The following is a 27,673-nucleotide window of genomic DNA, read 5'->3' as shown; positions in this document are numbered from 1 at the left end:
GACACTGACTCTAAAATAATGTGAAACAACTGCCTGTCTTTAGAAATGACTTGATAATCTGGGTTTAGCTGGAGGCTGAGAATTCTTTCTTGGCCCTAGCAGATGGGAGACAGATGAACCAGCAAAGGTTTGGGCATTTGATCAGGCTTGGAGTGATAAAATTGGTGATTCGAGTATATTCAAACACAGCCAATCTCCTCAAGACATTTGCCAAATTTGGAAGCTTCACATGGTGTGAGGCTAAATAGCCAAGCTGAAAAACCTCAGAAAATAGAGCAGAGATTCCTGCAGACTACATGTTGAGGAGAAAAGCATCTCACAGATTCTCAAAACAAGAAAAAAAAAAAAAAAAATTAGGGTGGTCAGTGCCTCTCTGCTCTCCATTCTAGCTGCTCAGCAGCGGAAAGATTTAATCTCTCTAATGAAGGTCACAATCTGCAGCTTTGTTTTTGAATACACACTGCTTACCTTTCAATTATAAAAGTACTAGGCATGCAAAGAGACAATATTGTCATTGATACTAAAAAAAAAACTTTTCAAGGAAGCAGGTGTTGTAGATACTTAAATTGTCAGATAAGGACTTTAATCACACTTGATGTATTTAAGAAAATATAAGAAATAACACACGAAATATAAGAAAAGATAGAGAATTTCATGAGAAAATTAAAACGACAAAATAACAACTAAATAGACATTCAAAAATTGAGAAATACAATACCAGAAATTAAGAAATCAATGGTAGATTTAACAGCAGATTGGAGATAGCAAAATATAAAATTTTTAATCTGGAAGACAAATGGATAAACAACAGAAAGGTTGGGCATGGATATTTTTTATTAAATATCAATAAGTACTCATTAGATTTTCAGCAGCAGTATGACCTTATTGAATCATCTAACTACACTCCATTAAAACGTTTGTTGCATTTGTTCTTGACAAGCTACATCTACATTCTCTCATGTTTGTTCATTTTGTGCTAAGTGAATGAAAACAGTACCACCCCATTACTACAGCTTGCTTTTGCCATCTAGTATAGTTGCTTTTTTCACAACTTGCAATCTATATCTTATCCTAGTCTACAATGGACAATATTTAACAGAACAGAGCCCCTAATATATACAAAGCCCTTCTACTGCTAAAGACTTCCATCTTAGGTTAAGTTGATATATGACGTTAGGTCCACTTAGGAATCCATATTTGTAGGTGTTCTTGATAACCTGAAATAAAATTGATCTGGTTCGGGTATTTCAGAATTCTATGTGCTTCTTTTCTAGGTTATGAGACATTTTGAATTCACTCCCTTTTCTATTTTTGCTGGTGCTACCATTTGTTAGGTGAAGACTATTCTCTTTGACATAAAAGACCAACATTGATTTGGCTCACATTTATTTTCTTGTTCCTTAATTAATATAAAAACTTTCCAAAAAAGTAGTAAATGTTTTTTTTCTTTCTTTAATTTTCCTGTAAGAGAACCATCTACATTTTATAAAGAAATTGTGCCAGGAATTTAATTAGGTGATTTACCTTTATTATTTTCTTTTATTCTGTCAGCAACCCCAAGATATTAGTGTTTTCACCATTTTATAGAAAGAAACTAAGGATAAGTGAAGTTAAATAACTTCTCCATGGACAAAAGTTAACAATCAGCAAAAGTGGGAATTGGATTCATTTCTGCTGACTCTATATGTTTGGATTATTTGGGATATTATTTATCCTGACCTTAATCTAAAAGTTCTATCCAAGCACTATGTTGGGTGATATGTTTTGAGAGGGATCAACTCTTCCCCATAATAAATTCTTAGTGTAGGCCTGCAATAGGTAGGCTCTGGCAAGGCCCTGTCTGCATGGTAGCAAAGTGAACTAGTAGGGGAGGTATGGGAACTTTAAAGCAGGGACAACTGTAGTTCAGTCATCTGATATGTAATCCTGACCCAATGGGACCCATCTAAGGTTTGTAGAATCAAAGAGAAAACATATAAATATGAAAGTTTCATATTATTAGCTAGTATACACAAAATACTAGCTCACCAATGAGGATCTGGCAATCTGCTTAGACCCTTGCAGGTAGCATGACCCATTGACCCATTCAGGTGTCATGTAAGCATAATTAGAGTATTAGTAATTGAATTGCATCTAAATGTAATCAACTATACAAGTAATCAACTATACACTTGTCCAAGTTTAATTCCATTAAAATTACATCATGGTATTAATAACATATGAATAAGGTCTTTGGGCATATGACTCATATTTAAATCATATCTCATAGCGTTAAGCAGAGTGACCACGATAAGTTTATCATGCAAGCCAGGGGGCTTTTGGGAGTGAAGAAAGCACCATTAATAACTATGCAAATGTAATGGCATAAGCTGGGATGGTCCAGGGGAAACAGAGATGCATAAACACCTAACCAATGAGCCAAATGTGGACCCTCTTGACTCACCATTGGAGCACACAATGAATAGGATTTCTAATGATCTGGCTCCCAATATAAAAAATAAAAGTAAAAATGTTCTTTACTAGTTACATCAGTGTTTAAAGGATCATCTCTGTCCTCTAAATATAATTTGGATTGACATATCCCTTATAATAAAGACATGAATGAATGAAAGAACTAGAGAGAATCAATGATATTCCTTCCAGAGGAAAAAAGGTAAGGTAGAATTAGGAAGTTTCCTGGTTAAAAAATGGGGGAGGTCTAGATGTTCTTGATAGGTTTCTTGTCAACCTTCAATTAAAATAATTTAAAAAACAAAAAATAACATTAATTACTAATAATGAGAGAGTGAGAAGTTGAAGAGAAACAAGAATTTGAAGAAGACAAAGAGAAAGAGAAGTTGGAGGAGATATGCTGAAATTTGTACAGAATTTTCAATTGTGGTTATCTTTGTGAGCAACAAACATGAATCACAATTTTGGATGACATACTGCATAGTGCAAACTCTGAGTCAGAAGGGAACAAATAGTTTCCCCAAATAAAAGAGAGAGGCTTGGACTCACTCCACAGTCTCATTTTGCTTTTACTGAAACTAGGTGGGCTCAACAATTCCACATAAACATCTTCTGGACCAGCCCAAGCCACAGCCCTGCCTCTGCTACACCGCTACCCCGTCATTATATACTTTGCACACACCATGTCTTTCAGGACAAAAGGAAAAGACAGTGATGGGTTGTTAAGTTTTTAAGGTAACAATGCTTTAGAGAAGGGATGGTGGAAATCTGTAATATTTCATGGTTTGTGCCATACAAAAGGAAGTTTACACATTCTATCTGAAAACACAAGTTAGGATTATAAGATATAGGATGGAAGTCATAATTCTATTCAGCAACTTTGCACAGTATCAGTAATTCAATATTTTAGATATAATTCAGAAGGAAAAGAAAAATTGATGGGAGAAATTAATTATAGGATCCAAGTATTTAGTGATGGCAGAATAAGAAAAATGTACTTTTTGAAAGGAAATAGCAGACCTCAGTCAATGAAGACCCAATACAACTGAAGTAAGTAGACAAGGTAGAATAAAGAGGCAATGCTAAACAATGGTAAGGGACAGTGACTGGATGAGGCACAGAACTGATAAAGTTTGTTAGTTTATTCCAAAATATCTGAAAAAGTCACAAAAACACAAGCTATGTTCTTGATGTGCTCAAAAAGATTCAGGGAGAGAAGCTTCTATGAAAGTGGATTAGCTGTTACTAAGGAGACAATAAAATGAAATAAAATAATGAAAACAGTGAAGAATAAAACAGACTGCAAAAAATGCAAAATTCAACACAAAAATTAAAATGGCACTTGATACAGAGAAGAGCACATATAAAAATGAAATTCAATCAACGTAATGGGGAAAATTTTGAGAAATTTTTCCATAACACAGGAGCAAAATCAAAGAGATGAAAATGAAGACCTAGATAAGGATTAATATGAAGGAAGAGGTATGATCAAAGAAACATAACTGTTTCAGAGGAGGAAAGAGCAAAATAGCACAGAAATAAATATTAAATTTAAAAGGAAAGAAAAAGTTTTTGAGGTGAAGTAAGATCTGAGATGACAAAACCAAAGGCTTAAGACATCTGGATATGCCCTTATAAATTTTTGAATTTTAAAGATTAAAAAATAATGAATAAAGAAAAAAGACAATTGATCTCAGAGTTTTTCAGTAACATACGCACTATGAAACAGTGGAATATTAAGTGAAAGGCGTTTCAAGTTTGTTTGTTTTTGTAATGGACATAGATTTGAATAGATAACTATTTATAGACCACTTTCTGTTATTTATGTACGAAGAATATAGAGGCATACTTTAGAATATATAAACAATTTCTGATTGGGTGCAATGGGCCATGCTTGTAGTCCAGTACTTCAGGTGTGTGGGGCGAAAGGATTACATGAGCCCAGGAGTTTGAGAAGGGCCTAGACAACATAGGGAGACCCTGTCTCCACAAAAACATTAAAAAAAAAAATCTAGCCCAGTGAAGTGGCATGTGCCTATAGTCCCAGCTACTCCAGAGGCTTGGGTTAGAGGATCCCTTGAGCTCTGAAGTCAAGGCTGTAGTGAGTAGTGATCATGCCACTGCACTCCAGCTTGGGCAACAGAGCAAGACCCTGTCTCAAAAAAAAAAAAAAAAGAAAAGAAAAGAAAATTCTCAGATAAAGAAAATTATTAGGCCAGGCACGGTGGCTCACACCGGTAATCCCAGCACTTTGGGAGGCCAAGGCGGGCAGATCATGAGGTCAGGAGTTCGATAGCAGCCTGGCTAATACCGTGAAACCCTGTCACTACTAAAGATACAAAAAATTAGCTGGGTGTGGTGGTGCTCCCCTGTAATCCGAGCTACTCAGAGGCTGAGGCAGAAGAATTGCTTGAGCCTGGGAGGCAGAGGTTGCAGTGAGCCAAGATGGCGCCTTTGCACTCCAGACAGGGAGAGACTTTGTCTCACAAAAACAAACAACAACAAAAATGAAAAGAAAAAGAAAATGATTAATGTGTCCTCACTGGGGAAGTGAGTAAAATATATCTGCAAGCTCACAAAAGAAGATTCCAAGTTAAGAGTAAAAGAATGGGAAGCTTATTGTATAAAAAGACATTTGCATTAAAACCAAACAAATATTGTAATTGCAGTTATAAAATTGGATGTAAAATTAAAATATTCTTTGAAAATGTATATAAAAAGAACACAGCTTTAATATACATAACATTATATTATGTTAATAATGTAATGATTCAGGGATCTAGTCTTAGATTAAAATATATTCTGTTTCATTTAATATGAGAGTGGAGAAAAGCAGGAGAAATAAAATTTAGTTGAATTTTTTTGGAGCTTGATGAATTTACTCAATCATTCAGTCATACATTCTCTCACTGAGAAAGTTTTCAAATGTTTATTGAACACCTCTGTGTGAAGTGCTGTGCTAGATATGATGTTTACAGATAAATAAAACATCCATGGGCCCTAGTAACACACAAATACATATGTATAAAACAGGATAAGTTTATGAAGGAGAAGAAATTAGTGGTGTGAGGAAAAAAAAGCAAAAAGTTTAATTTGAGTGGTCCAAAAAAACATCTGAAGGTGGTCATCAAATTTTAAATTTCATCAGGAGAATAAATACAAAAAGAAAAGAGTGAAGTAAAAAACTTATGAACAAATACGGCTCACTAGCCCCCACAAAAATTACTATTTACCAAGCTGTATTAATTAAATGCTGTGGAACTAGCGGAAAAATGAGCATTATTTTTTAGTGGAATAAAAATAACCATCCTGAATCAAACAATACTGTTTAGTAAAGGTAACAAAATGGAAGAAATTTGTCAAACAGCCTTTGGAAACCCAACTAAGTAAATAGAAACAAATTATTTTAAAAGCTCACATTGTACTTTATTTCAAAATATATTCCAAACTAATTAAATACTTCAGTTTCAATGCAATTAGTAAGTATAAGAAATAGAAATGTGTTTTTCATAGCTATATGTTGAGTCAACATTTCATACAGTACAAGAAATTATGCATAAGACATCCTTTCTACAAAAGCACCCAATCCTTTTTTAACTTAGGTAACCGATTGCTGTTAAGTTTTTCATGTCTCCTGAAATGTTCTCTGTATATAAGCACATATATGTGTTCAAATTTGCATAAAATGCAAGTATAAATAACATGGACATATATGAAACGATACTTTTCACTTTTCTACAAATGGGAGAATTATATACTCAACGCTCCACATTAGCTTTTTTTGTTGTTTTTACTGAATAATGTTGCAAATCAATTTCTGTTAGCATAAGAAAATCTTACTAATCTTCATGGCCATTGTATGGACATACCATATTCCATTTAGTTAGTCTCCTATTCGTGGTTGTTTAGGTTGCTTCCAGAATTCTTCTATTAGAAAAAATGATACAATCAATAATCTCAAACATGTGTGTGCTTGATATATTAAGGGCTACATGCTTTTAATAAATGTGAGAGATATTGACAAATGTCAAATGTCAAAGGGCTAAATTACAGTTATTGCCAATTTAATCTTCTACCACTGGTATGAGAGTACTGTCAAACACTTGGATATTTGCATATCTGATAGATAAGTGTAGTGTTTCATTATTTAAATTTATATGAATATATTAATTTGGAGTGAGGCAAAGCAGCACATGAATATTTAACTGATTTTTAAAATATAAACTCATCTTTCTCATAAGGGCAAAAACCTAAACAATCTAAATGCCTACAAATTGAGAATTTGTTAAGCAAATTAATATACATTATAGAATGATTATAAGCAGACTTTTTTACGAAACGTTTTTGAAGAATATTTAATAACATGGAAAAATGTTCACATTAGATGTCAATGCGACTTCAGATTTCCCTTAGGATGCAGGAAATTGCAAGAGAACACATTCTTAAAATAACAATGAGCTGAATACTCTACATTCATAAATATAATATAAAATTATAGTATTGTTTTAAGCTCATTTGAAAACCAAGGTTATAGGAGAAACCTAATGAACTGAAATGAAAAAGAAATGATAAGCTCTATCTATGAGATTAGAGACAACTATTGTTTTCAACTTTAGCACATCACTGGGAGGAGGAAGCTACCATAGATGTAGATAAAACAAAAACAGCTGAGCTATTAATTATTCTTAAAAGTAGATGTGGGCTAGTGTGACATTTAAAAATTCTTTTAAGTCCCAGGCACAAAGAGGATCTATGCCTGCCCACCAACTGTCTCCCATAGAAGTTCGCTCAGCTGCAATGAGATCTACTGGGGGCAGGATTGAAGAGAGAAACCTCACAGTCAACCTGGTCCCTTATGCTGAGTGCAAGGCAGTGACTATCTACAAATGAATTATGGACAGAGGAGCAGACAGACACATCCCTCCCTCATACAGGTGACTGGGTTCTCCGGAAGTCTGAAAGGAGTGCAGGGCAGCTGAGACAAACCATTCAGAAACTCAACTACCAGGACTTGCTAAACAATGATTTCAATTCCACTCACTAATATAAATCCTCTGGTGAACTAATTATAACAAAGACAATCATAGAACTGATACATAGCTAATCTATAGACTAAATTGACTTACCCCACACTAACAACCTTACAAAATAAATGTGCCCTTTTCTGAGAGGGCATAATATTTATTTCAGCTTGTTCTGTTCTTTACACAAAATGTCCAAGTACTCAATTAAAAAATCATGAAGCCCCAAAGGAAGCAAGAACATGTGATCTACCACTAAAAGAAAACACAGTCAATAGCACTGGAGGCAAAGATGGCTTAGATGTTAAAATTATTCAATAGAAACTTTAGAGTAGAGAGGGGGCTGGCAAGATGGTTGAATAGGAACAGCTCCAGTCTGCAGCTCCCAGTGAGATCAATGCAGAAGGCAGGTGATTTCTGCATTTCCAGCTGAGGTACTTGGCTCATCTCATTGGGACTGGTTAGACAGTGGGTGCAGCCCATGGAGGGTGAGCAGAAGCAGGGTGCAGCACAGCCTCACCTGGGAAGTGTAAGGGGTCAAGGAACTCCCTCCCCTACCCAAGGGAAGGCCCTGGGTTTCAAGCATAAAACTGGGCAGCTGTTTGGGCAGACACCAAGCTAGCTGCAGGAGTTTTATTTTCATAGCCCAGTTGGCACTTGGAATGCCAACGAGACAGAACTGTTCACTCCCCTGGAAAGAGGGCTGAAGCCAGGGAGCCAAGTGGTCTAGCTCAGCAGAACCCCCTCCCACAGAGCCCCGCAAGCTAAGATCCACTGGCTTGAAATTCTCGCTGCCAGCACAGCAGTCTGAAGTCAACTTGGGATGCTCAAGCTTGGTAAGGGGAGGGACATCCACCATTACTGAGGCTTGAGTAGGTGGTTTTCCCCTCACAGGGTAAACAAAGCTGCTGGGTACCACAACTAGGCAAAGCTGCTGTAGCCAGACTGCCTCTCTAGATTCCTCCTCTCTGGGCAGGGCATTTCTGAAAGAAAGGCAGCAGCCCCAGTCAGGGGCTTACAGATAAAACCCCCAACTCCCTGGGACAGAACACCTGGGGGGAAGGAGCGCAGCTTCAGCAGACTTAAACACTCCTGACTGCTGGCTCTGAAGAGAGTAGCAGATCTCCCAGGACAGCGTTAGAGCTCTGCTAAGGGAAAGACTGCCTCTTCAAGTGGTTCCCTGAACCCCCTGCCTACTGACTGGGAGATACCTCCCAGCAGGGGTCGACAGACGCCTCATACAGGATAGCTCCAGCTGGCATCTGGCAGGTGCACCTTTGGGATGAAGCAGCTTTGCTGTTCTGCACCCTCCACTGGTGATACCTAGGCAAACAGGGGCTGGAGTGGACCTCCAGCAAACTCCAGCACACCTGCAGCAGAAGGTCCTGACTGTTAGAAGGAAAACTAACAAACAGAAAGAAATAGCATCAACATCAACAGAAAGGACATCCACTACATAATGATAAAGGGATCAATTCAACAAGAAGAGCTAACTATCCTAAATAAGTATGAATGTAATACAGGAGCACCCAGATTCATAAAGCAAGTTCTTTTTTTTTTTTTTTTGTGAGATGGAGTCTCGCTCTGTCACCCAGGCTGGTGTGCAGTGGCCAGATCTCAGCTCACTGCAAGCTCTGCCTCCTGGGTTTACGCCATTCTCCTGCCTCAGCCTCCTGAGTACCTGGGACTACAGGCGCCCGCCACCTCACCCGGCTAGTTTTTTGTATTTTTTAGTAGAGACGGGGTTTCACTGGGTTAGCCAGGATGGTCTCAATCTCCTGACCTTGTGATCCGCCCGTCTTGGCCTTCCAAAGTGCTGGGATTACAGGCTTCAGTCACCGTGCCTGGCCTCATAAAGCAAGTTCTAAAGAGTCTTAGACTCCCACACAATAATAGTGGGAGAGTTTAGCACCCACTATCAATAGTAGACAGATCAACGAGACAGAAAGTTAACAAGGATATTCAGGACTTGAACTCAGCTCTGGACAAAGCAGACCTAATAGACATCTACAGAACTCTCCACCCCAAATCAACAGTATATACATTCTCAGCACCACATCACCCTTATTCTGTAATTGACCACATAATTGGAAGCAAAACACTCCTCAGCAAATGCAAAAGAATGGAAATCATAACAAACAGTCTCTCAGACCACAGTGCCATCAAATTAGAACTCAAGATTTACTCAAAACCACACAACTACATGGAAACGGAACAACCCGCTCCTGAATGACTACTGGGTATATAACAAAATTAAGGCAGAAATAAATAAGCTCTTTGAAACCAATGAGAACAAAGACACAATGTACCAGAATCTCTGGGGCACAGATAAAGCAGTCTTTAGAGGGAAATTTATAGCACTAAAAGTCGACACCCTAACATCACAATTAAAAGAACTAGAGAAGCAAGAGCAAACAAATTCAAAAGCTAGCAGAAGACAAGAAATAACTAAGATCAGAGCAGAACTGAAGGAGATAGAGACACGAAAAACTCCTCAAAAAAATCAATGAATCCAACAGCTTGTTTTTTGAAAAGATTAACAAAATAGATAGATTGCTAGCCAGCCTAATAAAGAAGAAAAGAGAGAAGAATCAAATAGACACAATAAAAAATGATAAAGGGAATATCACCACTGATCCCACAGAAATACAAGCTACCATCAGAGAATGCTATAAACATCTCTCGGCAAATAAAATAAAAACATCTAGAAGAAATGGATAAATTGCTGGACACATACACCCTCCCAAGACTAAACCAGGAAGAAGTTGAATCCCCGAACAGACCAAAAGCAAATTCTGAAATTGAGGCAATAACTAATAGCCTACCAACCAAAGCAAGCCCAGGACCAGACGGATTCACAGCCGAATTCTACCAGAGGTACAAATAGGAGCTGGTACCATTCCTTCTGAAACTATTCCAAACAATATAAAAAAGGGACTCCTCCCTAACTCATTTTATGATGCCAAAATCCTGATACCGAAACCTGGCAGAGAAACAATCAAAAAAGAAAATTTCAGGCCCATATTCCTGATGAACATCGACATGAATATCCTCAACAAAATACTGGCGAACAGAATCCAGCGGCACATCAAAAAGCTTATCCACTATGATCAAGTTGGCTTCATCCCTGGGATGCAAGGCTGGTTCAACATATGGTTGACACAGCCAAACCGTATCAAATGGCAAACAGGCATATGAAAAAGTGCTCAACATCACTGATCATCAGAGAAATGCAAATCAGAACCGCAATGAGATATCATGTCACCCAAGTTAATATGGCTTTTATCCAAAAGCCCGGCATTAATAAATGCTGGTGAGGTTGTGGAGAAAAGAGAACCCTAGTACACTGTAAGTAAATATGCAAATTAGTATATTTACTATGGAGAACAGTTTGGGTTCCTTGAAAAACTAAAAATAGAGCTACCATACTATCCAACAATCCCACTGCTGGGTATATTTCCTCAAAAAAGGGAAATCAATGTATTGGAGAGATATCTACACTCTCATGTTTATTGCAGCCCTCTTCACAATAGCCAAGATTTGGAAGCAACCTAAGTGTCCATCAACAGATAAATGGATAAAGAAAATGTGGTACTTATACACAATGGAGTAGTATTCAGCCATGAAAATGAATGAGATTCTGTCATTTGCAACAACATGGATGAAAATGGAGGTCACTACGTGAAGTGAAATAAGCCAGGTACAGAAAGACAAACTCCTCATGTTCTCACTTGTTTGTGGGATCGAAACACCAAAGCATTGAATTCACGGACATAGACAGTAGAAGGATGGTTATCAGAGGCTAAGAGGCATAGTGTGGTGTTGTGGGAGAGGGAAGTGAAGATGGTTAATGGGTCCAGAAAAAGTTAGAAAGAATGAATAAGAACTATTTGATAGCACAATAGGGGGACTGTAGTCAATAATAATTTAATTGTACATTTGAAAATAAAAGAGCATAATTGGGTTGTTTGTAACACAAAGGATAAATGCTTGAGGGAATGGATACGCAATTTTCCATGATGTGATTACTACGCATTGCATGCCTGTACCAAAATATCTCATGTACCCCATAAATATATACACCTATTTTATGCCCACAACAATTAAAAATAAAAAGTACATTTAAAACGTGTGTCATGAAGACACTAAGAATGGGAAAAGTAACGTGGCTATATTGATGTCAGAAAAAGTAGACTTTGAGGTTAAGAGTGTGTAGGATGTAAAATGGGGCATGCCACAATGATTAAAAAGAACCAATTTATGAAGAAGACATAGGATTCTTAAATCCATATATACCCAATAACAAAACCCCTAAACACTTGAATTAAAAAATTCAGAACTAAGGAAGAAATAAATTCACAATCATAGTTGGAAGCTTTAACATCTCTTTCCATACTTGACAGAATAAGTAGACTAATGTGAGTGAATATGTCGAAAACTCAAAAACACAATCATCTGTTTGACTAGGCTGACATGTATAAAACACCAACCTAATAACAGAATGCATATTCTTCTCAAGTGAACATAAAATAATAATTTAAAAAACCATCTCTCTATATAGCAAACTAGTAATTCCTACACAGTATGTTCCTTGAGCACAATTGCATTAAAGTAGAAATCAATAACAATAAGATACCTAAAAATGTTCCAAATATTTCTAAATAAAACCAACCATTTCATAGTACCCCATGAGTAGAAGAATAAATCAGAAAAACAATTAAAATTTTAAGTGAATGATAATGCTAACAACATGTTAAAATTATAGAATGCAGTTGTAGCAGTAACTAGTCAGACATTTATAGCGCTGAATGCATTTATTAAAATAAAGAAAGAGGGTGGGTGCAGTGACTCAGGCCTGTAATCCCAGCACTTTGGGAGGCTGAGGTGGACAGATCACCTGAGGTCAGGAGTTCGAGACCAGCCTGGTCAACATGGCGAAACTACCTCTCTACTAAAAATACAAAAATTAGCTGGGCGTGGTGGTGTGCACTTGTAATCTCAGCTACTTAGGAGGCTGAGGCAGGAGAATCACTTGAACCCTGGAGGCAGAGGGTGCAGTGAGCTGAGATTGTGCCACTGCACTCCAGCTTGGGCAACAGAACAAGACTCTTTTCCAAAAAAAAAAAAAAAAAAAAAAAAAAGATGAAAGGCAAAAAGAGAAGTTTTACCTTAGCAGCTGGAAAAAGAAGAGTAAAATATACTGAAAAGAAGTTGAAGAATGCAAGTAGGAAAAATAAGATTAGACATCCATATAATAGAAACATACCATAAAGATAAAGCAAAACTAATTGCATTATTAATAAAATTGATAACATCTAGCAAGGTTGCTTAAAATAGAGGAGAAAATAGAAATTATCAGTCGTAGGATTGAAATATTGAATGTCACTACAGATATTGCAGATTTTAAAAGGAAAAATAAGAGAGTATTGATAAACAATTTTTGTCAGTAAATAGACAACTCAGATGATGTGAATAAATTCTTTGAAAAGATACCACTTATCAAAAGCAACACAAGAAATAAAATATACAAATAACTCTATATTCAGTAAATGGATTGTAATTTTGATTTAAATTATCTCTGCACTTAAAACATTTCAAGTATACATGACTTCATTGGTAAATTCTATCAAAGATGTAATAAAGAAATAATACCAATATTACCTAAAATTTTTCAAAAAAGCAGAGGGAAGAAACACTTCCTGACATACTTTTTTAAAGCCTACCTAACCCTGATACTAACATCAGGCAAGGGAATTAAAAGAAAGAGAAGTTAAAGACTAATATTTTTCCTGAGCATAAACTAAAAAATCTCAACATATTAGAAACTTAAATATAAAATTTTTAAAAACAGTTCTTCATCATTGCAATATCTGAAGAAACATACTTGACAGCATTCAATACTCACTTATGATTAAAACTCTCAACAAAGACTAATATGAAGCTCTTTAAACTCAACAAAGAGCATGTACAAAATTCCTTAAAGCTAATGTCACACAATCAAATGAATGCTTTTTCTACATTAAGAATGAGAGGATGATGTCTACTCTCACCTCTTCCACTTGGTATATTAGAGTACCTTACAAGTATAATAGGGCAAGAAAAATAAATATAAGACAAAATGATCAGCAACGAAGAAGTACAGCTCTCATTATTCAGTCATAACCATATATTCAACAATGTCCAAAAATTACCATAACTAATAAAACCACAAACACAGCTATACACCCAGTAGATATGGCAAGCTCACAAGGTGTCCAACATACCCAAATTAATACTGTTTCTACATACCCAAATTAATACTGTTTCTAAATACTAGCTGCAAAGAATCAGAAAATAAAATTAAAGAAACGTTACCACTTAAAAGCATTTAAAAGGAGACTAACAGTTTCTGGTCCAGCATGTAAGAAGCTTGGTGTTTACCACTCACTCAGTCTTAAGAAGTCAAAAGCTGCACTAATTGAAAAATCAACTCTTTTTAGATCCATCAGAAAAGTGAGGTCACAGGGCAAACTGCTGTCAAGACTGGAGATACTAATAGGTAAATACAGAGAACCAAAACTTACCAGAGCAGAAACTAAACAGTAACCTCTACGAGAACCAGTGCTAGGGAAGGAAAAAGTGAGCTGTACTTGAAGAGTTATTGGAGGCTCAGTGTGGACTACTCTGAGACTTAAAAACCCCAGGGCAACCCAGTCATAGGAGAGCACCTACATTTTTGTAAGTTTTGCCTTCAGGAGCACCACCTGGTCTTCACAACAAATATAATAAAAAGTCACTTCATGTTTTTTGGTGTCAGAGAGGGAAAAAAGAATCATTTTGAAATAAACTAGAGAATTATGTTCTGAACAGTCTGCCGTCAAAGAGAAACTGTTTAACCAGAGCCTAATCATAGGACTATAAAAAGCTTCCTCTCCCCCCACACCTTGCCATTATACTACTAAAGGCTCATTTACAGCAGTTCCTTTTACCTAGTATATCATGTCTGACTATGAATAAAAGGCAAACAATATAGTTTGAAGAGACAAACTCAAAGTCAGACTCAGATATGGCAGGGATGTTGGAATGATCGACCGGAAATTTAAAATAACTGTGATTAATATGCTAAGGGTCCTAATGGATAAAAAAGAGAGCATGCAAGATCAGATGGGTAATGCACTTTGGGAGGCCGAGGTGAGCAGATCACGAGGTCAGGAGTTCGAGATCATCCTGGCTAACACGGTGAAACCCCGTCTCTATTAAAAATACAAAAATTAGCCAGGAGTGGTGGCGGCGCGTGTAGTCCCTGCTACTCGGGAGGCTGAGGCAAGAGAACAGCGTGAACCCGGGAGGCGGAGCTTGCGGTGAGCGGAAATCGTACCACTGCACTCCAGCTTGGGCGACAGAGTGAGACTCCGTCTCAAAAAAACAAAAACAAAAACAAACAAACAAAAAATAAGAAAGAACCAAAAAGGAATGCTAGAGATTCAAAAACTGTAACAGAATTGAAGAATGTGTTTGATGGGCTTATTAATAGACTGAATACAGCTGAGGAAAGAATATAGTTCTTTAAAGAATACAGAATACTGAATACAGTTGAGAATATCTCAATAGAAATGTCCCAAATTAAAAAACAAACAAACAAAAAACAAACAAAAACCAGGACAGAGTATCCCAGAACCGTAAGACAACTTACCAAAAAAAAAAAAAAAAGGTAATGGGACTCTCAGAAGGAGAAGACAGAGAAAGAAACAGAAAAAATAATTTGAAACAATAATGACCGAGAATTTCCCCCAAAGTAATGTTAGATACCAAACCACAAACCCAGAAAGTGCAGAGAACACCGAACAAGATAAATGTCAGAAAGTCTACACGTAGTCATATTATTTTTAAACTACAGAAAATCAAGATTAAAGAAAAAATCCTGAAAGAAGCTCCAATTAAAAACAGAAACAGACAAGCTCACCTAATGAGTAGCATAGGTAAGAATTATATTTGACTTGTCTTCAGAAACCCTGCAAGCAAGAAGAGAGTGAAGTGAAATATACAAGTGTTGAGAGAAAAATACCACCAAATAGAATTATGTATCCTGTCCTTCAAAAGTCAGGAGGAAATACTTTCTCTGATTTTTTTTTTTTTAAATGAGGAAATTTGTTGCCAGTAGAATTGTGTTGGAAGAAATGTTAAAATAAGTCATTTAGAAAGAAGAAAAATGATGTAGGTCAAAAAGTTGGATCTACATAAGAAAGAATAAGCATCAAGGAAGGAATGAATGAAGATTAAATAAAAATCTTTATTTTTCTTATTCTTAATTGATCTAACATAATTATTCAAAATAATAATAGCAATAATGTATTTGATTATATATATGTTTATGTATGTACCTATATGTTGATGTATGTTTATATGCAAGTGAAATGACAGCAATGATACAAGGGACAGGAGGGAGGAATTAGGATTATAAAGCACTTGCACTACCTGCACTACCCATGCAGTGGTCCAGAGCTATTAGAAAGTGGATTTGGATTAGTTGTAACTATATATTGCAAATTTGAGAACAACAAATGAAAAAAGTTTTAAAAAAGTACAATATGCTAAGACTGGAGAGAAAATAAAATCACACTAAATGCTCAATTGATATAACAAAAAGCATAAAAGGAATGGTGGAAGACAAGAACAAAGAACAGGAGCAACTGATATAAAAAGTAACAAATAAGAAAAATATTAATCTATTAGTAATCACTTTGAATGTCAGTGGTCTAAATATACCAATTAAATACAGAGATTGTCAGAGTAGATCCAAAAAAAAGACCTGCTATACATTATCTACAAGAAACCCACTTTAAATACAAAGAGATATATAGAATAAAAGTAAATGGGTGAAGAAAGGTATACCATGTTAACATTAATTAAAAGAAAGCAGGAATAGCTATATTATTTTCAAATGGAGCAAACTTGAGAGCAAGGAGATTTATTAGGGATAAGAGGGGTATTGCACATTAACAAAGGATGCAATTATCCAATACAACAATATTTAATGTGTATATACTTAAAAATAGAGCATCAAACTATGAGAGGCACAAACTGATAAAAGTCTTAGGAGAAATAGATACATGTATTTTTATGGTTGGAAACTTCAACACTCCCGTAACAAATGGACAGACCCAACAGGCAGAAAATCAGTAAGAACATAGTTGAATCCAACAACACCATTGATATAATTAGGATGTTTGTCCCTCCAAATCTCATGTTGAGACATAATCTTCAATGTTGGTGTTGAGGCCTTATGGGAGGTGTTTGGATTATTGGGGCAGATCCCTCATGAATGGCTTAGTGACATCCCGTTGGTGATGAGTGAGTTCTTGCTGTGAGTTCATATGAGATCTGATTGTTTAAAAGAGTGCCGCACCTCCCTGCCTTGCTGTCTCTTGCCACGTGACTTGCCTGATCCCTCTTTGCCTTCTGCCATGATTGTAAGTGTCCTGAGGCCTCACCAGAAGCAGGTGCAAGCCCAAATAACCACTTTTCTTTATAAATTATCCAGGGTCAGGAACTTCTTCATAGCAATGCAAAAACAGATGAACACAACCATCAATCAACTGTATATAATGGATATCTATAGACTACTCTATGCAAAAATAGCACAATACACATTCTTTTCAAGTTCACATGGAACACTCAGTAAGATAGAACACATTCTAGACCATGAAATAGACATTTCTAAATTTAAAAGAATAGAAATCATATAATGTCTATCCTTAGACTACAATGGAATTAAGCTAGAAATTAATAACAGAACAAAATGAGAAAATTCTCAAATATATGGATATTAAGCAACATACTACTAGAAAGTGTGACAGGCATCAAAGAAAAAAACCTCAAAATATTTAAAATATTTTGAGCTAAATGAAAATAGAAATACAACTTATCAAAATTTGTAGCCAACTGATTTTAGACAAACAGGCATAGGCAATACAATGGAGAGTGACTTTTCAACAAATGGTACCAGAACAAGTGGACATCCATATACAAAAATTAAGTTAGACATAAACCTAACATGTTTTATAAAAAGATTCTAATGGATCACAGACCTAAATGTAAAGTGCAAAACTACAAAACTCCTAGAAGATAAGATAAAACAAAATCTAGATGACCTAGGGTTTAGTGATGACTTTTTAGATACAACATCAATAACATAATCCATGAAAGAACAAATAAGCTGGAATTCATTAAAATTAGAAATTTCTGCTCCATGAAAGACAGCATCAAGATAATAAAAAGGCAAGCCATGGCCTGGGAGAAAATAATTTGCAAAAGACATATCTGATAAGGGACTGTTATCCAAAATATACAAAGAATGCCTACAACTCAACAATAAGAAAACAAATAACCCAACTAAATAATAGGCCAAACATTTTAACAGGCACCTCACCAAAAAGGATATGCAGATAGCAAATAAGCACTTGAAAAGATGCTCCACATCATCGTCAAAGAACTTCAAGTTAAAACAACAATGAGAGACCACTATACACCCAATAGAATGGTCAAACTCCAGCAACTCACAACATCAAATGCTGGTGGAGATGTGGATCAATAGGAACTGTCATTCATTGCTGGTGGAAATGCAAAATTGTACAGCCACTGTGGAAGGCTGCTTAGTGGTTTCTTATAAAACCAAACACACTTTTATCATATGATTGAGCAATCACTATCCTTGGTATTTACCCCAAAAAGTTAAAAACTAATGTCTACATAAATACCTACATGCAGATGTTCATAGCAGGTTTACATATGATTGCCAAAACTTGAAAGCAACCAAAATGTTCTTCAGTAGGTGAATGGACAAAAAGCTGTGGTATATCCAGACAATGAAATTTATTCAATGTAAAAGAAAATGAGCTATCAATGCATGAAAATACATGGGGAAAACCTAAATGCATATTACTAAATGAAAGAAGCTAGTCTGAAAAGGCTACCTTTTGTATGATTCTAATTATATGACATTCTAGAAAAGGCAAAGTTATGGAGGCAATAAAAACATCAGTGGTTGATAGGAGTTATTGGGAGGAAGGGAGGAAGGAAGAATAAACAGGCAGGACACAAAGAATTTTTAGGGCAGTGTTGCTCCAATTGTGGATATTGTTTTATATTTGACCAAACACATAAAATGTGCAATACTCTCACTCTATTAGGGTTTACAAAGAGTATCTGTGGACTTAGGTAACAAATGTACCACTATGGTGGGAAATATCGTTAATGGGGAAGCTATGAATTGGTAGGGCAAGGGGTGTGTATGGCAAATCTTCATAACTACTGCTTAATTTTTCTGTGAACCTAAAATTGATTAAAAATGTTGTCTATTAAAAATCTAAACGCATAATATACTGGAGATGAATATACTAAAATGTGTGCATGAACTCTACACTGAAAACTATAAAATATTCATGGAGTAAATTTGAGGTATCTCCAATAAAAGAGAAGATATACCATGTTAAAATATTGGAGGACTTAATGTTGCTATGATGTCAATTCTCCTCAAATTGATCTATAGAATTTGTAATATTATAATAAAAACTCTAGTAAGATTTCTTGTTTTCCTAAAAAATTCACAAGTTAATTCTAAAGGAATATGGAAAACAATATATTCTTTTGGCACTGTAGCCAAGAGGACTTTGGTAAAGGAGATCGCACTTGGAAGACATACTCTAAATGACTTTAATGTTTACTATAAAGCTATAGTAACCAAGACAATGTGATACTGGTGAAAGAATAAAACATAGGTCAATAAAACAGAATACAGGGTCCAGAAATACGCCCATATGTTTATGCTGAAATTATTTTGACAACAGCACCAAAGCAATGCTTTAAGAAAAAGTCCTTTCAAAAAATGGTACTGGAACAACTGGTCATCCACATGGAAATAAAAAAAACCTTGACTTTTACATTACACTATACATACAAATGAATTCAACATAGATCATAGATTTACACGTAAAACCTAAAACTGTAACACTTCAAGAGGAAAGCATAGAAATATCTTTGCAATTCTAGAGTAGAAAGAGGTTCAGAGAACACAGAAAGCCTTAACCATAAAAAAAATGATAAATTAGAATTGATAAAAATTAACAACTTCTGCTCATTAAACAAGACTAATAAAAATAAATGGGCAAAACTTAGACTGGAAAGAAATATTTGCAACACGTAGACTGACAAAGGATTTTTATGCCTTTGATATGTAAAGAACACCTACAACAAGATAGTAAAAAGACAAGCATCTAATTAAAAAATGGGCAAGTAGTTGAATAGACACTTCATAAGATAAATATGCCCCAAAACACATGAAAAATGCTCACTATCATCAATCATCAGGAAAATGCTAATTAAAACTACAAGCAAATACAACTCATATCCACTTGAATGGCAGAAATTAAAATAAGGATGATCATAAATTGTGGGGAAGACACAGAAAAGCTGAAATTCTCACACATTGCTGATTAGAGTGTAAAATGGTCAAAACGTTATGGAAAACAGTTTGATGGTTTCTTAAAAATTTAATTAATGACTTAACATATGTCCACTCCCAGGTATTCATCCCGTAAAGTGAAACTATATATCCACAATTAGCCTGTGCAAGATGGTTTACAGCAATTTTAGTCTTAATAGCCCCAAACTGGAAATAGCCTAGCTGTCTGTAAAGAAGATAATGAATATATCAATTGCAATGGTTCACATAATGGAATAGTAATCATCCATAAAAAAGGGGAGAAAAACCTTCTGATATAAACAATATTTATCAACATGGAAGAATTGCAAAAAATACGCTGAGTAAAAGGAGAAGAAAGCAAAAGGGTACAGATTGTATGATTGAATTTTAGAAAGTTCTAGAATAAGCAAAACTAAGATATATGGTTACAATCAGATTGTGGTTACTTCTGGACTTCTGGGCTGGGAGTGACTAACTGGGATGGCAACAAGGGAACACTCTGTGGTGATGAACATGATTGGATGTCAACACAGATGGGAATGTATACTTAAGAGTTGTGTATTTTATTCTGTGTAAATTATACCTCAATAAAAATATATGAAAATATCAATACTTTCGAAAAGCAGAATATTAAACTCGTTGATATGGTTTGGCTGTGTCCCCACCCGAATCTCATCTTGAATTCTTATGTTCTGTGGGAGGGACGCAGTGGGAGATAATTGAATCATGTGGGTAGGCCTTTCCCATGCTGTTCTCATGATAGTGAATAGGTCTCACGAGATCTGATGTTTTTAAAAAGGGGAGTTTCCCTGCACAAGCTCTCTTCTCTTGCCTCTCACCGTGTGATATATGTCTTCTACCTTCTGCCATGATTGTGAGGCTTCCCCAACCATGTGGAACTATAAGTCCATTAAACTTCCTTCTTTTGTAAATTGCCCAGTCTCAGGTATGTCTTTATCAGCAGCATGAAAATAGACTAATACAGCAAATTGGTACCAGTAGAGTGGGGTGTTGCTGTAGATACCTGAAAATGTGGAAGCGACTTTGGAACTGGGTAGGGCAGAGGTTGGAACAGTTTGGAGGGTTCAGTAGAAGACAGGAAAATGTGGGAAAGTTTGGGACTCCCTAGAGACTTGTTGAATGGCTTTGACTGAAATGCTGATAATGATATAGACAATGAAATCCAGGCTGAGGTGGTCTCAGATGTAGATGAAAAACTTGTTGGGAACTGCAGCAAAGGTGACTCTTGTTATCATTTAACAGAGAGACTGGAGCATTTTGCCCCTGCCCTAGATATTTGTAAAACTTTGAACTTGAGAGAGATGATTTAGGGTATCTGGTGGAAGAAATTTCTAAGTAGCAAACCATTCAAGAGGTGATGTGGGTGCTGTTAAAGGCATTCCATTTTATAAGGAAAGCAGAGCATAAGAGTTTGGAAAATTTGCATCCTGACAATGCAATAGAAAAGAAAATCCCCTTTTCTGAGAAGAAGTTCAATCTGGCAGCAGAAATTTGCATAAGTAATGAGGAACTAAATGTTAATCCTCAAACAATGGGGCAAATGTCTCCAAGACATGTCAGAGGTCTTCAAGGCAGCTCTTCCCTTTACAGCCCCAGAGGTGCAGGAGGAAAAAGTGGTTTCTTGGGCCTGGGTCAGGGTTCCCCTGCTGTGTGCAGCCTAGGGGCTTGGTGCCCTGTGTCCCAGCTACTCCAGCTGTGGGGCTGGAAGGGGCCAATGTACAGCCTGGGACATGGCTTCAGAGGGTGCAAGTCCCAAGCCTTAGCAGCTTCCATGTGGTTTTGAGCCTGCCAGTGCACAGAAATCAAGAATTGGGTTTGGGAACCTTTGCCTAGATTTCAGAGGATGTATGAAAACACCTGGATGTCCAGGCAGAAGTTTGCTGCAGGGGCAGGGCTCTCACGCAGAACCTTTGCTAGGGCAGTGCAGAAGGGAAATGTGGGATCAGAGCACCCACACAGAGCCCCTACTGGAGCACCACCTAGTGGAGCTGTGAGAAGAAGGCCATCATCTTCCAGACTTGAGAATAGTATATCCACCGACAGCTTGCATTGTTTGCCCAGAAAACTCACGGGCACTTGATCCCAGCCTGTGAAGGCAGCTGGGAGGGAGGCTGTACCCTGCAAAGCCATAGATGTGGAGCCGCCCAAGACCAAGGGAACCCACCTCTTGCACCAGCATGACCTGGATGTGAGACAGGGAGTCAAAGGAGATCATTTTGGAGCTTTAAGACTTGACAGCCCTACTGGATTTTAGAATTGCCTGGGGCTGGTAGCCCCTTTGTTTTGGCCAATTTCTCCTATTTGGAATGGCAGTATTTACCCAATACCTGTACACCCATTGTATCTAGGAAGTAACTCTCTTGCTTTCGATTTTACAGGCTCACAGGTGGAAGGAAGTTGCCTTGTCTCAGATGAGACTTTGTACCGTGGACTTTTGAGTTAATGCTGAAATAGTTAAGACTTTGGGGGAGTGTTGGGAAGGCATGATTGGTTTTGAAATGTGAGGACATGAGATTTGGGTGGGGCCAAGGATGGAATGATATGGTTTCGCTGTGTCCCCACCCAAATCTCATCTTGAATTCTCATGTGTTGTGAGAGGAAACCGGTGGGAGGCAATTGAATCATGGGAGCAAATCTTTCCCATGCTGTTCTCATGATAGTGAGTCTCACGAGATCTGATGGTTTTAAAAAGGGGAGGAATTTCCCTGTACAAGCTCAATTCTCTTGTCTGTTGACATGTGAGATGTGCCTTTCACCCTCTGCCATGATTTTGAGACCTCCCCCACCACGTGGAACTGTAAGTTTTACACCTGTTTCTTTTGTAAATTGGCCACTCTCGGGTATGTCTTTATTAGCAGCATGAAAGCGGACTAATAAACTGGTTAATCAGTATAACGCTAGTTTTCAACAATGTATATTTCTATATGCTTACGTGCATGTACATCCATAGAACAAAAAACGAGGAGGGAACACCCATGTTTCTCTCTGGGTAGAATTATCAGTGCTTTTTAAACTTTTCTTTAAGCTTTTCTCTATTTCCCAATAGAAAATCACATATTAGATTTATAATGAGAACAACACAATAAAGCTCATTAAATATTTTTTTTTGTGAGGAGACACATAGTTATTTGTTATCAGATAGTATCCATTTAGTAGTAGATGAACTTTTCAGGGCCAGGCGTTTTCAATATCTTATTTTTCTTTGCCTATATATATGAATAAGAATACCTAGTTTGTTTGCACAATTACTTATTTTAATAATCTACCAAACCTGCACATGTAATTCTATGTGTTTTCTAGCATTGCATATGTTGGAAAAGTACTCTGACTGCAGCTTGACTATTCTTGCTTTGTATATGACTGATTTTCTTCCCTGAATGCCCATAGCCTTTTTATACTTTGGATATTTAAGATTTCTTAATGAAAGATACAACTCAATAATATATGATAATAAAACAATAACCTAGAAATGAGTATTATGAGTGTCATATATGTACCATTTAGATTCCAAGCATATTGAAAAGCATCATCCAATATAATCTTCATGAGAAATAGATGGGGTTATATGAGTAAGTTCCTTTTATTGTTTGTTCATTTTAATGAAGAAATATAGATACAGGCATATTAAATATTTTTCCCAACATATTTTGCCCAATGTCTCATGGTCAGAAAATGGACCCAAACAGTCTGGTGCCAAATTCAGTGCTTTCAATGACCAGATCGTAAGTTTTACGCTTCACAATAATGGGCAAATAATTTATTCTTAAATCATTAAAAAATTTCATAAAAATATTTTAAATGACGTTATCCATGATATAAGAATAAAAAATGTATCCTTGTAGTGTAGTTGTGACAAACAAAGGATATACTGCAACTAAATGTTATTGATATGCCAACGTACTAATTATCATTCTATTCCTCTTAGCTTCAAAGCCACTCTCTGTGGCTGTATTTGTCGTAATAGAATATTTCTCCCTTGCTAACCAGCAAAATGATTAGCCTGATGGCGGAGGACTCCAGAGACATCCTGGAGGAGAAACAGTTCTTGGTTTCTGTGTACCGTCTCTCCTGACAGGCTTCTGCAGTGCACTGCCGCCAGCAGCATGTGGTACCACTCCATGGTACCCCTCCCCCCCAGGTATCCCGAGGAAGAGATTCTCAGTTAGTTTTCCAGTGCAGCCCTTCGATGAACGTTTCCACCTTCCGGTGGGCCATCGTAATGCCCTCCCCACTGAGGCCTGAATCTTAGCCTTGGAGGAAGAGGCCAATGTCCAGATTCATTTCTTTTTTGGGTACTCTTTCCCCTCCTATCCCCCAGAGGCAGTGTCTGCTTCTTATATCTGCTATTTCTGTATTCCTTAGAGTTTTCTTTACCCCTTTGTAGCCAATACTCTATTACTCCAATCTCCTATTATAGTTAGTAATTATTTTAAAAATACTTTCCCTGTTCAAATAACTGTGTGGTTCCTGTCTACAGATTGGAACCTTACTGATAAAACTATTAAGTGCAATGAAATCTAAATGGTTATTTTCATGGTTAAATATCATGTGTATGTATTTGAAATTGTTATTTAACATCTCAATCTTAAAATTTACAAGTTTCATTAATTTCATTTGCTAGGAGTAATAAGATGTATCTCAAACAATAAGCCAGAGGCAACACCATGTTTGTAAACATGCTTTCTATACTGTGAAAGCACAGCAGAAATGTAAGTTACATGGTAAACTCTGTGAAGATGGAGCAATTTCTATTCCAATATTCCCGGGAGGCCAGTGCCTCCCACAGGAGCTTGGTTTTTTGAGGGGCTTGATAAATGTTGGTTTGATTAACTGATGCATAAACGTATCTACATTACCTCTTTTGTATTTAAGTCCATGTGAATTAAATTTTGAAATGTTGCATTAAAAATCTAGCGTTTTCAAATTTGCAAAATGTAAATATTATGTGATAAAAATACACTGAATATCTTTCAATTTCATCCCCAAATTTTCTAGAATCTTCCCTCAAACACATTTTTAGTTGTAAATGAGAAATAATAGAAAATATGTATAAAACCATATAGTCTCAGAAACTAAAACTTTGGTATGATATGCAAATTAGCTATTTTCAGTTGGATTTTGTAAGGATATGTACTCTTTGTAATCTGAGAAGACACATGTAATTTACTTCAATTCTTCTTTTGTTATCTTTAAGTGCAAAATGTAAGTTCTGATGGCAAGCTCTGTTAATGTTACGGCACAACTAGAACGCTGTTTTAAAGCATTTTTAAAGTGGATAAATAACTTCATATTTAATGCCTTTTATTTTCAGTGGAGAAGAGGAACAGCTGTCATAGACTTTTTTTCCCACTCTTAATAGTCTCTCCTACAATATTTTCTCCAAAAATTCTAGATAGTTACCAAGCTAAAATGTGTTGCTTATGGCCAAGATGAAGCTATAAAATCTTTTCTTCTTGTATCAGTGCATGGGCTTGTATCCTCATACACTGTTTTTTCCTCCTATTGCAACATTTTTCATAATGATCTCCAGCATCATTGTCAAGGAACTTCACTGTTTTCTTTGTAAGTGCATAAAATTGATAACACCTCACAAGCTGCTTTGATTGTAGGGGGAAGGAAGGCAAGCATTCTGGATTCCTCATACTTTTGCTAAAAGTAAGTGAAAAAGCACTTATTTTTAGTGAATTTCATGTGTGTGTGCACGTGTGTGTGATGTGTATATCTATTTGGTGGTTCTAGAATAAATGGAGACAAAGGGTAGCCTCCAAGCTATTATACATGCATACTTATACAGTGTAAGTACATGCTTCTCCCCTCTGGTTCATATAAATAAAGAACAACATCTGTATAAAGCAGATAATGACTTTGAGATCTAGGAACATCCCTAAAACATACTAGGATCAAATGTTATCCCAAGCAAGAATAGTGAATTTTGTCAAAAGCACTTTGTTTTATGAAACACTGCATAAACAAATAGATAGATCAATTAGTAAATAAATAAGTGAATGCTTGAATGAATGAATTCCTGAAAATTGAGAGGATGTGAGGGACAAATCAGCAGTGTACGACTAAGAACATTGAGCTCTCTCATGACAATCACTTCTTTCAAGAACATTATTTGAATGTCATAAACTGTGTTGAGTATCTATTGACGATGATTGTTTCCATGATTTTAGTGCACTCAATGCATTTTGTTGTTGTAAGTTTAAAAAGCATAGTATGTATTTCTAAGCAACATTTCATTAGTTTGTAGTGGGAACTGGAAAAGTGTATGAGGATGATTTAAGATGGGTATTTTGAAATTGATTTAAAAAAAAGAAATGAAAGAAATATATCAAAGTTCAATGGGGCTTGGAAGAGGGAAACCCAGAAGAGGCAACTGAACTATCCTTGCAGTTTGACTGGGAAGTGTCTACTGCCTCATCCATTTTTTTAACTGACTAAAAAGCCATTCATACTTTGCTTCAATTATCATTTCAGTTCGATAGGTCAGCTTCTCATACTCTTCAAGTCTCAATCATTTTAAAAAAGTATTCTGTCAACAAGTCATAAAAATAAGGATATGGCAAACTCTATTTGATACAATGTTTTGCAGAGCTTATCATTTAAATTTATGCCTGTGAAGCATAATCTATATCCAATTATATTGTTGTTAAAATGGGAAATCATATATTCACTCAAATGGTAATCACTGAATATCTACTAGGCACTGAGTGTGCAAGTACAATTTGCCTTGCATCTGATAATTTGAAAAACTTGGAAACATTATAAATACTTTAAAATAATTCACCTTAATTATAGATATATCTTACAGAAGTGTTCTAAGAATGCACTTTCCCTAGCTGGCAAATTAAACCTGTGTTTTAGATTGCTGTTAAAACTAGTGCCATTTTGAGTGCTATGCAGTGTGATAAGTTATTTTCATGCAGTATTCCAGGTAATGCCCACAACATGCCTAAGTGGTTGCTATCATTAACTTTACTATTTTAAAGAGTGAGACACTGAAGCTTAAAGTGGTTAAGTAACGTTTTCAGTGTTGCATAACTTGTACATGCTCAATACAGGATTTAATTTTGGGTTAGCCTATCACCACAATTCATGCTCAACTATAGTATCATATTGAGTCTCTATATGAAAGTGCGTACTCTCCTATATTCACAAATTAAAACCATGCTTAATGATTCTTAGTATTTCTCTTGGTTGTGGTAAAATGAATCAATTAATTGAATCATTCAACAAGTATTTTGAAGCACATTCCACAGAGGGCACATATGGCTATGTAATTATGAATAAGGCAAACAAATAAATCATAACACAGAGTGAAACATACCAAAATAATCACATAGATATACACACAGAAGTTGCCTGTGAAATAGGGGGAAAGTTTGCATTTGGGGGAGCAGCCAAAGAGGAAAATGTGGGGTCATTTTATCTGTGACTTTCATACCAGTGGTACAGAATACCCACTTTTTAAAAAAGACACCTAAGAATTTTCTATTTTGTAGAATCCTGTGCTTCTCACACTGATTACTTGGAGTGGTGGAGTCACGGGGTTAAAATGGAGAACAATTCTCGATGGACCTCTGTTCTCTTATTGTAATGACTGCTCACCTGTCTAGCATTGAGGTTTTTGTTATACTGTTTTTCTGGTCCTGATTATTATTTGGTCTATCTTCTTGTTCTTCAAGTCTGGGTTATATTGAGTATAAAAGCCATCAAA

General features: G+C 36.2%; 1 protein-coding gene across 3 annotated transcripts in view; it reads right to left on the bottom strand.

Moving 5' to 3' along the window:
- The window catches only part of XIRP2 (xin actin binding repeat containing 2), a 367,676-nt gene that overhangs the window by 81,230 nt on the left and 258,773 nt on the right, over positions 1 to 27,673 (bottom strand). The window lies entirely within an intron of this gene.

Source organism: Theropithecus gelada, chromosome 12 (assembly GCF_003255815.1).
Source record: "Theropithecus gelada isolate Dixy chromosome 12, Tgel_1.0, whole genome shotgun sequence".
NCBI classification, from domain to species: domain Eukaryota; kingdom Metazoa; phylum Chordata; class Mammalia; order Primates; family Cercopithecidae; genus Theropithecus; species Theropithecus gelada.
This window is presented reverse-complemented; position numbering and strand designations above follow the sequence as displayed.